The following is a 12,416-nucleotide window of genomic DNA, read 5'->3' on the forward strand; positions in this document are numbered from 1 at the left end:
AACCACGTGTGCCACCACCCGGCCCCTACTCTGGCTTCCTTCTATCCAGCTATCTATTCTGAATTCCAGATAGTTCTGTGGATTTCAGTAGTTTGAACGCATGACGTCTCAGAGGTGTTAGCCCATCATCTGGAATGTGTATAGATGCTATTGCTGGAGAACGGGACTTGGGGCGGCTCAAGTTAGACCAGAGTAAGATCTCTTAGGAGATCAGCCAGACTTGTAGAGCTGCCACTAAACAAGGAGAAAATTGACCCATTTGACCACAAGACTTACACAATACCTCTAATGCCTTCTGTTCACTGTTCACATCAATTGCAAGAACAGCCATAAGTAGAGGCAGGCATCAGACAGTCTTGACTCAACCACTCATGACAAAACTGACTACCTGGGACCTGGTACCGGATAACCAGGTTGGGGAAGTAAAGCCTTGATTTGGCCATTGGACTTAGCTGGCTGTGTGTCCACAAGTCTTTATGAGGATGTTTAAGTGTACCCAGAAACAAGACCATTTTAAAAAACAAACAATTCCAAACATGTCTATTCAAAAAGAGTACTTCTTTTTCTTTAAAGAAATATTTCCTAATAACTTTTTAAAAAAGATTTTATTTATCTGGGTAGAGACAGAGAAATCGAGAAGGGAGTGGAGAGAGAAGGAGAGAGACACCTGCAGCCCTGCTTCACCACTCACAAAGCTTTCCCTCTGCAGGTGGGGGGCCCAGGGCCTTGAACCTAGGTCCTTGTGCATGGTAGCTTGTGTTCTTAGCCAGATGTACCAGCCTCTAGCCCCAAAAAGAACAATTCTTGCTCAGTCAATAAATACTGAGCTTCCTCCTGTGCCAAGTGTTGTGCCTGATGCTGGAAGCATCACCTCAAGCAAGCTAACTCAAGCAAGCCCAGGCCTGCTGATAGGGAACTCACTCATAGCCAATGATTCTATAGGTTGTTGCCTCTGGTGTGGTCTAGTGCTCTGCTGGGGAAACCTATCTTTTGTGGTCGCTTTTGAGTGGCTCAGCTTTTAATCTGGGGATGGTATCATTGCTCAAAACATTCTTGGAATGGCCCTCCAGGAACTGCTTTCAGAGTGAGCCTGGGCCACACAGGAAAATCCTCAGTATTTTATAGCCACACCTAGCTTGTGACCAAAAATGGTATTGCCCAGCTTGATGACCTACTTTGTTCCCCAGACTTGGCTCTGATGGACCTGACTGTGAGCCAAAATTATATCCACCCACTTAGGATGGATATTTATCATCACTGAGGATATTAGCAGTAATCTGAATGGTTTTGAAGTAATTTCTCACTTGCCTAAGCTCTCCTCATTCTTGGTACCACTGTTGTAATACTGTGCTCCATCTCAGTAAGTGACAGAAAAGCCTTCTTCTATCTCTATTTTCCCCACTAGATGGGTAGTCTTTGGATAGCTAGCCACATGTCTGTACTGTCTTCAGAGTCCCTTATGGAGCAGTGTTCAATTCATAAATTTACTGAAGTGCAGTGTACAGGATGTGAAAAAAAAAAAAGTTCCCAAAGAGATATTTTGAGGTTTCTCTGAGCATAAGGATATTGTTGGAAAAGTGGGAAGTATAGAGGAATCTCTTGATCCTGGCTCTTTGCCTCCTGATCATCTTTTTCAGCTATGTGACTAGATCTACACAGAGCATTCATTCCCTCAGCCTCTATTTATGCATCTATGCAGCAGGCATAATAACACTGCCTCTCAAGGGGATTTGTAGGGACAAATGAGAATATCCATGAAATGTCACATGCACAGTGCTTATTGTACACTCACATAAGAATAAGAGGATATTGGATGAAATTCTGTTTGCTTTTTTTTTTTTAAGTAATAACTCACTGAACCTTCTCTTCAATATATGTTACAAAAACTACTTGCTGGAAAAAAAAACTCTAGAGCCAATCTAAATTCAACTGCCTAATTTTACTGAGATCTAGAGAGGGAAGTGGATTGACTAAGGTCACCATTCATGGCAGAACTACATCAGGCCAGAACTCTTAATATGGGGAATTTGATTCGTGTTTCTAAATTTGAAGATTTTATCTTTCCTCCAGGGCTCTTGAAAGCAGACCAAAAACTCTTATGCTCTTGTTGAGCAACAACCAATATTTGGCCTGTGCAAGAGGATGTTGGAGAAAGACATCAGTTGGTAGTGGGTACAGTGTGCAGATACCTATTATGCAGAAATAGAAAACATACAGGGAGCAGGCAGCGGCACACCCAAATAAGTGCACATAGTATGAAGCACAAGAATCCAGGTTTCAGCCCCCGCTCCCCACCTGCAGGGGCTAGGCTTCACGAGAAGCAAAGCAGGTCTGCAGGTGTCTATCTTTCTCTTTCCATCTCTATCTCTCTCTACTCTCTCAATTTCTCTGTATCCTATCTAATAAAATGGGGAAAAATGGCCACCTGAAGCAGTGGATTTGTAGTGTGGGTACTGAACCCCAGCAATAATCCTATAGACAGAAAAAGAAAAGGAAAGCATATTCATGTGACAATAGACGTCTTGCAAATCATTACCCCCCACACACACACACATATACAACAGTAACATGATTATTTAGAAGAGACTTGGTATATTCACTTGGGAAAGTCCAAATGCATGCTTCACAGACTTGTGTAGTGAAACTTTGGAGAGAACAAGGTGTGTTTAGGGAAATGTAGTTGTACAGTTGGCAAATGGTGGGAGCCGTAGACTGGTGCCAGCAACCTAGTGCCTCTACTTACCAGCCTGTCATTGTTTATTGTCTCTGAGCTTTGGTTTCATTGTACAATAGGAACAATAATAGCATCTAACTCTTAAGGCTGCTGTAAGGCTTCAGTGAGATATGCATATAAATTACTAAGCACAGTGACTGCTGTGTAGGAAATGCTTTCTACATTTTCATTTTATCATTAAGAACGCATCCAAAAGAACAATTTACGTCTGTCATCCATACCAGTCTCAAACTAACCTCTTATGGTTGTGAACCCATGCTGGTCTTTCTCCTAAAAAAGTGCTACTGACAAACCATCTCTCTTCTCCAGTCCCCTTAGCAAATCATAGCATGGCCTGCTGGTCTTCTGATCACATCCCAATCAATGACCATGAGAAACTGAAGTAATCAATAATAGCCACTCACAGAAACTGTGTAGGGAAGCCCTGGGCTTTCATGTTCATTCAAAGTTATAGAAAAGGAAAGGAAAGGAGAGGAGAGGAGAGGAGAGGAGAGGAGAGGAGAGGAGAGGAGAGGAGAGGAGAGGAGAGAAGAGAAAAGAAAAGAAAAGAAAAGAAAAGAAAAGAAAAGAAAAGAAAAGAAAAGAAAAGAAAAGAAAAGAAAAAAGAAAAAAAAAACCAGACTCTGACTTATAAGAGCACTTTGTATGGGTGGTGAATGGAGATTGCTCTGGAGGCAGTCATACACTGGATGGGATCTTGTGTCCTGCAGGCATCCACATTCTTGGACCAGCACTTTCCATTAATAATACCCCCTTGGTACCAGGTTCTTTACTTACAAATACACCTTGAGCTTCACTTGCTACCATTTCCCCCACTACTAGACTAGGTAAATGAGACTAGGTCTAGGTAAATGAGAATCTGTGAAATTCTACTTGGAAATCATGATACTCTCGATGAGAATAAGTCTAAATAACCTAAGTGTACAGATGCCACAGTAATAAAACCTAAGAATCTCTTTTTCTCCCATCTATCAAGAGAAAAGCTGTATCTCACTGCAATTCTTATGATGCCCTGACTCTGGACCAGGGCCCTCCCCTAATTCTGGACATTACGTCATTTCATTTCAGCTAATGTAAACACTCATCACCCCGCATGTTGCAGGATTTTTCAGTATGATTTGAGATTGGGCTTTACTCTGTGGATTGTAGTGGTGATTAATGGTTTCAGAAGGAAGTGCAGCAGGAAGAGGCTTTTTGGGAATGGAAGAGGTGAGGCAGTTCCATGTGAGATTCTGCTAAGGGATTAAGATTTGGCACTGGGCTTGGATTCTGTGCAGCCTCTTAGGCAGAAAGCCTCAGGAGAGCGAAGCAGGCTGTTAGCTGTGGCTATGCACGCTCCCAGCCTGCCTTGGGGGATGGATGACTCTTCTCTCTCTCCCCGGTACCCAAGTTTACCTTATTAAAGGATGGCTGTGGATACCAAAGGCTCAAAGAAGATCAGGTAAGGGCTCTCGTTGTCCAAGAAGTCCCTTGAATTTCTTCATGCATGGAATCCTGGGGACTGCTCCTTAAACAGCTAGTCAGTGTTATCCAAGACCCAGTTCCTCTGAGACATTTCAGAGAGGATCAAGGTAGTTTCTTTCTTAGTTAAGAAACTTTTCTGAAATATTCTAACCCAAAATACTTGCCTTTGGAGATGCAGCTTTTTTCTTTCCTTGAAATTACTTTTTTTTTTTCTTAATCTCCAGCATTTTGAAGGAAATTCTGAGGGTTTGTTAGTTGTTTGTTTTCCTTCCTTTTGTGATGGTCTCTGTTGTGTACCAACATCTAGTTTAATACAGATTTATGATTCATGATATTCTTCAGAATACTAGTTTTTAAATAAACTGATCTTCATTCTACGTACTTAATTTCTTTTTCTTTTGGTTTTTGTGATATGGAAATGGTAAAAATGTCCTCACGCAAAACTAATTTTTTTAGAGGAAAAAGCTACACTTGCATGCTCAGTGCAGATTTTGATTGCATTCCTGTTTTTGATGTTTTTGATGTTTCAAATACACTTTGGTAATTAAAATTTTCAACCTAATTGTTTCTATTTGTGGAAAAGATAATGCCACTTAGCTGTGTGGTTAAACTATTTATTCACAAACATTAAAAGCAAATGAAACCTTTGGTAAGATTAGCTCAGGTGGAGATGATTGGAAAAGTAGTTTTCTGCCTCACAACTCAACACAATTCTAAATTCTGGTGTTTTGGTTATTTTGGGGGGGGGGGTTGTAGCTAAAAATAACCCAGAATAAAACTTGAAAACTGTTTTGTTTCTCTGTATTTGGCTAACTTCATTGTAAAGTACTATATTTAAGGAATTCAAGCTATGAAAGCTACTCTTGAAGTGGCTTACATAGTTCTATCTACAAATTTCTGTAACCATTTTCCCGAGCATAAGATGTTTTATGAATATTAAGATTAAAATTTTCACGTGTCTGTTCCTTTTATAAGCTCAGGATATGATAAGAACCTTAAGAAAATAGCATGAGAAAATGTGGCAGTTTTTTAACTCCTGCTCATATTTTCACTTGGCTAAAGTAATCTGGTCTGAGAATGGTCCAACTGAAGAGGGGAAACATTTCACACATCTCATGACAGTGATAGTGTGAGGTGTCTGGGTAGGAGTGAATACCCCTGGCTGTTGTGACAGACACAGATGCAGGGACTCCTGATTTCTCTTATTTACTGAGAACAAAATCATTTCCTTAAAATTTTGGCTCATCCAACCTTACAACTTTGGTTTTGTGAGATCTATGCACCCAGTTATTTATTTATTTGTTTATTTATTTATTTATTTATTTATTTGGTTTTTATTTGATGAGTCCTTTTGGTTCACTCAACACTTTATTTTTCCTTTGAAAACAAACAGGTAATAGAGTTGCTTGTGTTGTATATAACTTTAATCTGGCATTCTACCGACTGTTATTTCTTTCAGTTTGATGGCTGATAGATAATAAGGCAGGCTTGAAGCTTAGTTTGAAAAAGTATGAGAACAACTATAAACTTAAGGGAAAAAAATCACCCCAAGAGTTAAAACTTGTAAACTCTTTAACTGTGCTGTGCCCATTCACTTTCAGTTATTGAAGTCTAGGCAAACTATTATTCCAGATGTTACCCATAACTAACTCCCCGATTCCATACTCCCGGATGGATGAAGACTAGGAAAGCTGGGTGTCAACGCAGTGGGTTAAGCACACATGGCGTGAAGCGCAAGGACGGTGTAAGGATCCTGGTTCGAGCCCCGGCTCCCTACCTGCAGGGAAATTGCTTCATAGGCAGTGAAGCAGGTCTGCAGGTGTCTATCTTTATCTCCCTCCTCTGTTCCCCTCCTCTCTCCATTTCTCTCTGTCCTATCCAACAACGACAACATCAACAACAACAATAATAACTACAATAACAATAAAACAAGGGTAACAAAAGGGAAAATAAATAATAAAAAAAATTTAAATAGGAAAGCTATCAGAGGAGGGGATGGGATATGCAGTTTTGGTGGTGGGAACTGTGTGGAGTTGTACCCCTCTTATCCTATGGTTTTCGTCAGTGTTTCCTTTTTATAATTAAAATTTTTTTAATTATAGTACTGTAAATTGTGGTGTTGGTAAACCCTTATGTTATCCTAACTTCACTCATTTGTCAAATTGATATCTTTTTAAACAAAGTAGCCTTTATTTTTAGAGACTTATACTTCTTTTTTAAAATTTTTATTATTATCTTTATTTATTTATTGGATAAAGACAGCCAGAAATTGAGAGGGAAGGTGGTGATAGAGAGAGAGAAAGAGACAAAGAGACACCGCAGCCCTGCTTTACCACTTGCAAAGCTTTCCCCCTGCAGGTGGGAAACAGGGGCTCAAATCTGGGACCCTATGCATTGTAGTGTGTGCTCAACCAGGTGTGCCACCACCCAGCCCCCAAATTGATATCTTCTTAGAGGTTATTGTTAGTCCACTAGTAATTTTAGAAGACCAAACAAAATACAGTTTTGTTAATGAATTACTTTGCCTCCTCCTATTTTCTTCCTCCTCACCTATCATTTTGTAGAGAAGAGAAATTGTCCAGGTAAACAGTTAAGGAACAATTTCTGGAAGCATCCAGAAACAGTTGCCACAAGTTAGCCTTTTCTTCTTAATGTGCTCTTGATAGAGGTTCCACTGATTTATGTGTTGCTTTGATTTCTGTTGAAATGGTAAATCCTGCTGGTGCCTTAAAAACAACTCAAACAGTACTAGAAGGTAAATAATGAAAACCTCCTTCATGGATTCCAAGCAAGTTCTCATCTAGGCAGTGCCCTAGGTTGGTGGAGAGTGTCTTGCAGATGCCTAGTGTGAGGAGCTGAGAGATTGTATCTAGGTGTCAACAACAGTAGTGTAAACCACTAGCACACCACCCATAAAATGGGCATGTGTGTGTATGGGGGGGGGGGGACTGTGCTTCTCAAATTCTAGGATCCATATACAGTGCCTGCAAAATTTATTAAAAATTTGCCTTAAATTCTGATTTTACTAATAGAAGACTGGAGCTGGTCCCCCGAACATGTATCTCGAGTTTCTCAGTGATACCACCTGTCAGGATTACATTTTTTGAATGACACCTGTTTAAATTGAAGGTCTTTTCTTTCTGTCTCTGTTTTTCACTTTCTCCAGATTTCAGAATGGCTTCTGCTGGCATTAATACACATTGCAACCCACTGAGAGAAAACTGTGGCAGTAAATAAATCCTATGTCTAAAATTAGAATCTGTAGAGAGAAAGAAGTAGTGGTGCAGGGGAGGTATAACTTATGGTGTGAGCCCTGAATTAATGGTATCACTTTTCAGTGGATCTACTGTTAGTTCTGTCCTGCATTTCAGCCTGTATTGATGACATCAGTTTCAGTGGGCACAGCACTACTAGAAATCTCTTTTTCTAGTTAGTCAATTTAAAGATATTCTCCTAATCAAGGGGAGAAAGAGAGAGAGAGAGAGAGAGAGAGAGAGACCCTCTCTCTGCTCACTTTCACCTCTGTTTCTCCTTAAGTATTACTACATCTGCTCTGTTCTACAACAAGTGATCCACATGAATCTCCTTGACACACATGAATTCAGCTAACACTTTGGTACTGGGCATAGTGTTCTCCACAGAGCTAACAGCTCATTGATTTATTAATTCAATAAGAATTTGCTGGGAGCCGTAGTCCCACTTACTGCCAGTCCCCGCGATAACAGCGGTGAATTGGTTAGGCATGTTTTCAACCTTAAGAAGCTTTAGTTACAGTAGGTATTCCCAGGAAGGAAAGGGGTAACCAGCAGAGGGATGGACAAGGAAGAAAAAGGAAGGACTGTGTTGTATTGCATCAGTGTTGGGTGCTTGGTGAATGGGTGGATCACTTCCAATTCACGTTCGGTTGTATTAAATATTCAGTGCAATTAACCAGGCTATGAGGAGTGCCCAGGAGAGATAAAGTACAACTCTTGCCCTCAGGAGTTTGCTGTTCAGTGGCAGACAGAGCAGTTCTAACAGTCTAGCCTGGCTCCATTCACAGAGCTTCTAATACATTGTGCTTCCCAATCCTGAAGATGATAGTTTGCTGTAAAATATAAACACTTGTCCCTGCTACTCATTTCTGACACTTCCCAGAAGAGTGTTTGCTGCAAGAAGAACAAAAGAATAAATACAGCTTCTATTATGTTTTATTTAACTTTCATTTCACTCTCTCACATGCTTGGGCCTAAGGGGCCAGTTGAATTCAAACTGCTTAGATGTAAAATAGTAATAATTTCTTACATTCTCAAGTGCAAGATGGAATGAGACAGAGACACAATGGGTGTGTGTATGCTGCATAATGAAAAAAAAAAAGGAGTTTTTGCCAAAGACTGAATATGTCTTGTGATTTTCCATGTTAGAGTTAGTCCAGTTTAGGAATCCAATGGGGTCAGTAAATTATATCCATGAAGAAAGAACTATGGCAACCTATGCAGACCTGGATGGGTGCAGGACACAAGGGAAGTCTTAGAGCATTTCAGAGCAGTGATTCCATCTTAACAACAGTTGTCAAAGGAAGTACACTAGCATTGATTGAGTAAACATCTGGTGGAAATGGGAAGAGAGAGAGAGAGAGTCAACAGGATATAAGTTATCCTGTGCACATGCATGTGGTAACACACCCAAATCTCTCCAATTCCAGTACCTGGAGCAAGAAGAGGAGGGTTCTGAAGATTAATGTGAGAGGCTGAGAAAGACACTTAGGCTTAGAATCTTGCATGGTTGTCACTGTCATGTGCATTTTGTAAATTCAGGACTATAGTACAAAGCACCCAGGAAACAGGTTAAGGATCCCAGTGAGAACAAAAGTGGGTCCATTGTATTTATCAGAAATCTAAGGCTATCATGAAGCAGCTGCCAAAAGATAGTAAGAAATCAGTCATTTTACTCTCTCAACTTCTCTTTGTTTTATAAGGAGAAAAAAATAAATCAGTCATTAAATAGACTATTGGAGTAGTAGAGAGATTCAAGGAGCCTCACTGTACAAATAGTATCAGAAAAAACTCAGTGAATGGAAATATCTAGCAGTTAATGAAAATATAACCACAGAAAGGGGCAATGAGCCACCTGACAATGGTAATGAGATTGAAACTGAAATAAGACGGGCAGTATTAAAAAAATCTGGCCAATTAGTAATAATGAGGGTGTTTACTCAATTGTAGATTCACAGAATACCTCCCTGGGATGAATTAGAACAAATGATCATTTCCTGTGTTAATGATTTTACAGAAGGAAATGAAGAGAAGCACCATAGATGGTACAGGCATTATATGTGTGTGACCATTATAATTTAATGACCCTAATAAGTTTAAGATTAATGGTCTGGTGTGAGACCAGAAGAACAAGATAATGTATACAAAACAGGAGAACTGAGAAAAACGTAAACAGTAATTGTGAAAAAATTGTCATGCCAGAGAGTGAGCTCACCGGGTAGAGTGCATGCCTTGCTGTATACTAGACCTAGTTTCAAGCCCTAGCAATATATGAAATGGCATGATGGCACAGGAGATTCTGGTGCTGTGGTGTATCTCCTTTTTCTGTCTCTTCTTGTTTAGTTATGTGAATGAAAATGTCATTCAGAGTGGTAAATTCACACATGGATGAGAACCCAGCTTGCAAAAAATTAAATTAAAAACTCTTTATGTGGTGCCTCATGCCATGTGCACTTAGACCGCTGTGCTACCACCTGGCCCTCCAAAAATGATTTTTTAAATAAATAGCTATTTTTTAAACATTTACTTTCTTTCATTTTTTAATTTATTGGGGAATTAATGTTTTACATTCAACAGTAAATACAATAGTTTGTACATGCATAACATTTCTCAGTTTTCCATATAACAATAGAACCCCCACGAGGTCCTCTGTCATCCTTGGACCTGTATTCTCCCCCCCCCACCCCACCTCAGAGTCTTTTACTTTGATGCAATACACCAATTTCAGTTCAGGTTCTACTTGTGTTTCCTATTCTGATCTTGTTTTTCAACTTCTGCCTGAGAGTGAGATCATCCTATATTCATCCTTCTGTTTCTGACTTATTTCACTTAACATGAATTTTTCAAGATCCATCCAAGATGGGCTGAAAACGGTGAAGTCACCATTTTTTATAGCTGAGTAGTATTCCATTGTGTATATAGACCACAACTTGCTCAGCCACTCATCTGTTGTTGGACACCTGGGTTGCTTCTAGGTTTTGGCTATTACAAATTATGCTGCTAAGAACATATGTGTACACAGATCTTTTTGGATCGGTGTGTTGGGTTCCTTAGGATATATCCCCAGGAGAGGCTGCAAGATCATAGAGTAGGTCCGTTTCTAGCCTTATGAGAGTTCTCCAGACTGTTCTCCACAGAGGTTGGACCAATTGACATTCCCACCAGCAGTGTAGGAGGGTTCCTTTGACCCCACACCCTCTCCAGCATTTGCTGCTGTTACCTTTTCTGATGTATGACATTCTCACAGGAGTGAAGTGGTATCTCACTGTTGTCTTTATTTGCATTTCTCTGACAATCAAAGACTTGGAGCATTTTTTCATGAAACATTTACTTTCTGACAGATGTTGGGGAAAATTTTCTATGTGCTATACCTCTTTTGATTCTCATTGCTTTGGAGGTTGGGACAGTAATCACTGTTTACAGATGCAACTGATTGCAAAGATGTATCCATACAAAAGAGACGTCTTTGGGATAAATAGAACATTAATTCAGGAAAACAGAGACATCCACTAAAGCTAGTCCACAAATAATTTAAGGAAAAACCTATAAGGAACAGATATAAAGTAAAACAACAAAGGACCTTTTGAAGTAGAGTGAAGCAACAGCCAAAGGCCCAGTAGAATCTATGCAGATGTTTAGAAAACTACTTTAGATAACTCAAAAAGAGTCAGCAGGTGTAATAAATTATTTGCTGTAATCTTTTCAGAATAATTTACAGAAATGAATTTTACTCTTAAAACATCAAGTAATAAAATAGCAGTAGGTGAACAGAATGTTCTAAACCTAACTGACAGACTGGATGTGGATAAATCATGGCAACGGGTTGGCATTCATCCAAGAGTTTGAAAGGAATTCAAGGGTGAAATTGTAGGGCTGTTAGTAAAAACAACTAATTTTGCTTCAAAAATCCAGCAAGTCCCTAAACTTCCATTATCTGATAAAACTGCCTGACTCCAGATCTCCACGCTAATTATTTGAAGATAAATTATAATGTATATGTAAAACATGAATATGAATAAAATAAGAAAATATGTTTTAGATAGCAGTGATCTTGAATTCCCGAACCATGTTGCATCATGGTCTTGAAAGCCTTCATAAGTATTTCATTCTTGACATTGCTGAGAATTACCCAGCCCCTTAGGACCATATAAAAATAAGCTTATAATTATTTATGTGAACTCAGTAGCAGAATCACAAGAAACAGATGATCAGTGACTTGAAAATGTATTCATCTCACAGTGCTTCTTCACTAATGGGGAAAAGATTCCTGCAGCCTTGGAAATGGACACACAGTGTCTATTAATTAAATAAAAGACATGTGGAGGATTTGAGAACTAATCAACTTTTGAGATCCGTATGCACAGCCCAGCTGCCCAATTTTCCTGATCTGGCTCTGCTCCCAGTTGACTCAGGCCTCCTTCCCTTTCTCATGATCTTGACTTTGCCTAGTCCAGCTCACCCAGTGGGCCATTCTTTATTTGCTGTAAGTAATCCTGAGTCTTATCACCCTATTCACCTTCAGTGAATAGGCTAGATTAGAATAGGGGACCTGGCCAGAGTCAAATTAGAATTTGTGCTAAGCAAGCTGCAAAGACCAGTACAGGGAGTTGATTAGGTGGGAGCTGGGATTCCTCTCAACCCATCATTAAGGTGCATTTGAGAGTACCTAGAATGTGGAGCATTGTACATGAATGAGACAGACATGAAGAGAAAGATAAATAAGTAAATAATTATCGTAGAGCAGTTTTTCTCAACCTTGCTACTTGGGAACATTTTAGAACTGGATAATTATTTACTGTAGTCTGTCAGATGCATAGAGCCATTCCTGGCCTCTGCTCACTAGATGTCAGTAGCCTCCTAACACACATACGGTGCAATAAACAGAAGTCCCCTCCAGACGTTGCCAAGTAGTCTCTGCAGACAAGATCCTCTGCTTTTTCGGGACAAGCCTAAATGGAGGACTG

The 12,416-nt window shown here is 39.7% G+C and overlaps 1 protein-coding gene across 3 annotated transcripts in view; it reads left to right on the forward strand.

Annotated features, from left to right (window-relative positions):
- The window catches only part of PLCE1 (phospholipase C epsilon 1), a 447,646-nt gene that overhangs the window by 127,726 nt on the left and 307,504 nt on the right, over nucleotides 1-12,416 (forward strand). The window contains exon 1 of one of the 3 annotated variants that reach the window (XM_060192230.1): nucleotides 4,042-4,175. The exons of the other annotated variants lie outside the window; for them this stretch is intronic. The gene's annotated coding sequence lies outside the window, so the exon portion shown is untranslated. Of the gene's footprint in view, nucleotides 1-4,041; nucleotides 4,176-12,416 lie in introns of those variants that run through there. 3 annotated transcript variants of the gene reach the window in all.

This window comes from Erinaceus europaeus, chromosome 1, assembly GCF_950295315.1.
Source record: "Erinaceus europaeus chromosome 1, mEriEur2.1, whole genome shotgun sequence".
In the NCBI taxonomy this organism is placed as follows: domain Eukaryota; kingdom Metazoa; phylum Chordata; class Mammalia; order Eulipotyphla; family Erinaceidae; genus Erinaceus; species Erinaceus europaeus.